Source organism: Temnothorax curvispinosus, unplaced genomic scaffold (assembly GCF_003070985.1).
Source record: "Temnothorax curvispinosus isolate PA1 unplaced genomic scaffold, ASM307098v1 QBEX01016112.1, whole genome shotgun sequence".
Classification (NCBI taxonomy): Eukaryota; Metazoa; Arthropoda; class Insecta; order Hymenoptera; family Formicidae; genus Temnothorax; species Temnothorax curvispinosus.
The window spans coordinates 19,612-24,660 of record NW_020225892.1 but is presented as its reverse complement, the minus strand read 5'-3'; positions in this window follow the sequence as shown (position 1 = coordinate 24,660).

The window sequence follows — 5,049 nt, the reverse complement described above, 5'->3', positions numbered from 1 at the left end:
GAATCGCGAGAACGCCCTGCCCGAAATCCGTCGTGGTTACATAGGACCGAGAGTGCGCCCGCGCGTAGGACAACGCGAGTCAGCCCAATAGGCCCTGTTCGTATCGTGGAAGCCGTTCGCGACATCGCAGAAAGCGTGCGACGTAGTCTAGAATATTTGGATGACAACCCGCCGGTATTAGACCCCAACGTTGTGCTAGAGCGGGAATTCGCTTTCTTAGACGACAGTCTCTTACCCAGAAATAATCACGGACTTCGCAATACCGCCGCTAACGAAAGGAATAACGCGAATAGTAGCAAAAACGACAGTGACGTACTGCGACTGGACCCCACAACAAATGACGCACGTTCCAGTATACTAAACGATCACTCTAAGAGAGGAAAATTTTCATTGACGTCGTATGATAGCGACGTGTTCGATCCAAACGGAGAAAATTATACGCCCCTGGGCGAAAGAATAAACCAGCGGGGAGAAGCGGCACACGCGAGCACGTCCCGCGAGGGCGTCAACGATCCGCCGATAACGCCAGAACAGGTGGACGCAGAGATAAACCGCCTGAAGACGGGAGCCCACCGGACACCCGCGAATCCGGAGCCCGCGCGAGCTTGCCCGGGCACGCAAGACTCCATTCTCGGCGAACTATTAGACGAGATACGCGCAATACAAAATCGCTTGCAGAGATTAGAGACCACGAATTACGAACGCGAAGACAACAGAGTCCGACGTGACTTCAGTAACGGTCCACTTGATGTAACTTACGGACGAACGTTGGAAGACGTCCGAAACCAACACGATCCAGTAAATACGTACATTAAATTAAAAGAAGCCCGCGACATGATTTCGGAAATCGACGGAACTTCGCGCAGTCAAGTTCAAAAATTCTTAAACGCAAGCACTTATGCGACGAACGAAATTAATCCCGCTGATGAAAAATCGTTGTTAAAGGCTATACTCTGCACGAAACTAACGGGAAAGGCAATGTACGATTTCCAAACGCGAGACATACACTCTTTTGCTCAATTGAAACAGGAAATAGAAATGTGTTATTTGGCAAAGCGTAGCACCACGCACATTCAGCGAGAATTTAATATACTCGGCAGAAGCCAGGTGAAAGCGCGAGAGAATACGGACTCCGTGTAGACAAATTATCGATGGAACTATATCAGTCAATGATCGAAGGATGTGAACAATCTACAGAGCAAAGGAAAGCCATATTAGATACGATACAAGAACTAGCGCTAGAAAATTTCTAGCTAGGACTCCGCGATGATATTCAAACTATCGTGCAATCACGAAATTACGCTAATCTCACAGCAGCAATTTTGGGCGCCACGTCAGAGGAGAAAGTAAAAGGACCTCCTCAGCGCGCAACATATAATACCGACCGAAACACAAACGGTCAGGAGCAAACCCGACAAGCTCGAAGCGTCGGAGTTGAATGCAATAAATGCGGAAAGCTAGGTCATATCGGACAAGAATGCCGCACTAGCCGATACAAAAATAGATACTCTCTCCCGAGAGCAGAAAAACCCAGCGGAACAAATACCGTTGAGAAATATTGCTCCCACTGCAAGAAGGCAGGACACAAAAAGGAAGACTGAAGACTGTTGGTCACTAAACGGACGATCCAAAAAGGAACGGACTCGCCAAGCTAAATATTATGCACAGGAAAAGAAACCGATAAATGCGACAGAAAAGAGTCGAGGAAATAGGACCCCGGAACTGGATAATGAAACGTCCAATAGCGATAGCAGCAGCAGCAGCAGCAGCAGCCGCAATAGCGGTAGCGACAAGAAAAAGAAACAGAGAAAACATAAGACGCGTCACGCGCGCGAGTATAAGGTTACCCAAGTGATGAGCAAAACTAATAAAAACTATCATCTAGACTTCGTCACTCTCCCGATGCGAGAAGCAACCAAGGGGAAACTAAATTTTTTGCTTGATTACGGTGCCGCCATCACCTTCATAAAGGTAGGAAAATTAAAAGATAAGACTAAAATACGAAAAAAGAAAAAAGCGCTGACCGGCGTAACTGGACACCAAATCTATACCCTCGGAAAGATACGAGCATCCATACTATTAGGCAAGGAAATAATACGGCATACAATGTACGTAATACGAGATGACTTCCCGATGGACTACCATGGCATTCTGGGAATCGACTTTCTGAAAAAACATCGAGCCGTTCACAACCACGCCAAAAATCGATTGAAAATCGGTACTGCAACGTTTAAGCTCCAACCGTGTAAAAAGATAATTCTATTGCCCCGCAGTAAAACAACCATAAAACCGATAGCTACAGACCGAAATAGAATAGGTATTGTAAAACGTGTAAAACCTATTTCTGGAGTCTTTATCGGAAGTTGCATAATAAAACCAATGATAAGCAGATTAAACGTCACTGAGAAGCCAGTAGAGATGCTCACACCGCATGTAACTCGAGAGGAGGAGCTGGCGAATGACACGGTTGACGTACTCACATTACCCGCGACGGAAGAGCGCAAATCAACACGGAAACAGAAAACTGCCTTTAATGTATAAGTAAAACTGGTCGGTGCGATGAGAACGGATTCGGAATAAAAACTGCTTTGTGCTGGATCGGAAGTGACTTAAAGTGCACAAAGTCGCAATTTTTATATGAAATTAAGAAGGCGGGATTAATTTTTAGCATAATTTGATTGGTGGAGTTTTCTTCCGGTCATGACGTAGATTTCGGTGTTCTGCCTATTCCTTGGTGAGTTACCAAAAAATCTTCATTGTGTATGAATCAATTTCTAGTTAGCGGTTATTCATTGGCGAGTTCCTTATAACCCTGCCCTTTGACAGTTTCTTCCAGAGGCTTGGCTTTATCAATTACTGCGAGGTGTAGGTCAAAGGTTATATCCGCGTTTCACGGAAAGGTGCGAGATCAACACGCTCTTTTGGCTCCGTAACTCCAGAGTTCACCTAGATCTTTATGGCGTTTTTATTTTATAACGACCCATGCCCGGAAATTTTGAGATAATTAAAATTCCGTGCTTTATTTTGTGGAATTACAAGAAATGCGACAAACAAGTTTGTAATTTGCCTATTTTATTAGGCTCGAGTCTTCTGAAAGGTTTCGTCATTTGCTCTTTAATAAGCGATGACAGTTGGATTGCATCCGCTCGCCAATCAATAACCACTATTTATGATTTCTGTCTATTTCGTAAATAATGTTAGTAATTCCACGAAAGAAAGAAATCGTGGAGTCTACAGGACGTAACAGTTATAAAGAAAAAAGTTTGAGAAATATATCAAGTTGTGTCAGTGCTAAAGAAAGTAATTTGCTGATATGTGTGTATTGACAGTCCACATGTCGGCGGGGGAGGAGCGTAGCCCCTTCCCCTGCAAAGGGGTGGGTGAGGGTGAACATAACTTGCTTCGCATTATGTCCGAGAGTAACGGATTGTTTGTCAAGGCGAAGAATTGTACGTAAAATTCACTCAAAAATAATATTATAAGCAATCAAGATCCAGTCCTGACCGATTACGGCGTTTCCCTTCTTTAAAGTGTATTATGTAAGATAAATGTACTAATGCCTAGACAGTCAGTGAACATGTACCTATGTTATTTTAGTTCTTAAATAATTATAATGCAAATTTAAATCAAAAATAAAAATATTTTTTTTGTATTTTGAAACTTTAGTTATAGTATGCAAATGTAACTTCGCGTTATACTTATTTAAGGACTAAAATGATAAAGGTGTCTGACATAGGTACGTGTCAGCTGACTATCCAGGCATGGTACATTTACTTTAAGGTCATATTTTCACTTATTCATTGTTCAAAAATAAAACTTACCCGATTTCCTGATCATTACAAAAATTTTAATATGGCAAAAAAGATTGCAGACCTCTAGTCTTGACCATGAAAATTTTAAAAGAAATGCATGATGTCTAATGTATCCCTCTCTCCTCCTCACGAAATGATTCAACCTCTGTATGTGTTACTTTTATTCGCCATACTTTTAGAGATAAATTTATTTATAAATTATAATAGGTTTTCCTGTGTATGTACAATTTGACAGGAATAGTGTAAATTTTTTATTTCTATTAAAGGAAAAATGAGAAAAGGAACTACTGCGAGCAATTAAGTAATACAAACACATTAACAATGTTGTATAAATACCTGATGATCTGCAAATTCGTACAGAACAAAATTGTTTTGTGATAGCAATGGCATGCGAGGTGGAAATTACATAGCAATAAGGTCCTCTAGGATCATGTGTCGGATTTCGACATCTATTTAAAGCTTTTACCACAGATCTATCCACAAAATTGTCTGCTATTTTCTCATTGTGCGGTATCTAAAAAGTATATAATAGTCATATTAAAAAATAAATATAATCTTTCCTAATATACAGGATGTCCCTCAAATGTGGATATAAAGTCAGAAAAAGAAATAAAAAAGTATTAACATATATTCTTACAGTTAAATATTTTCAATTGCAGGGTAAAAAAATACCTATTTTATGTTTCAGTTATTTCCTATTTTAGAAAAAAATATTTGAAATAAAAATTTTGTAAAAAAATAAATTCAGAATTAAAATCTATAATAAATGTTATAAACATTACATTAAAATTTCTTAACGTTAAAATTGACTTAAAAATATGGTTCTATTATACATTTCCTAACGCTTTAATTTGTCTTTTCTGGCAAAAACTCCTCTTTTCACATATAAATTATATTCAGAAAATATAAACAATTTGATATCTTTGTTGAGACAGATAATAGAATTAATTTTAAGAAAGACGTTACCGGATAAAGAATTTATGATAAAAAATATATATTGTTTTGGGTTATCCTGTATGTATTTAAATGAAATGCATTATGGAAATTAAACCTCTTCTGCTATCCATGGTATACACGGAAGTTCTCTTACACTTGTCCATTGAGTTCCTTGATATTGATAATCTGCGATATTGTGAATGCAGTTTGGTGGTTGAGGATCTTCTACCTTGTCTGTTATTATTCAATATAATATTGTTAAATTTGAGCTAACTTTTCAGTCAACACAAAGCATCAGTTA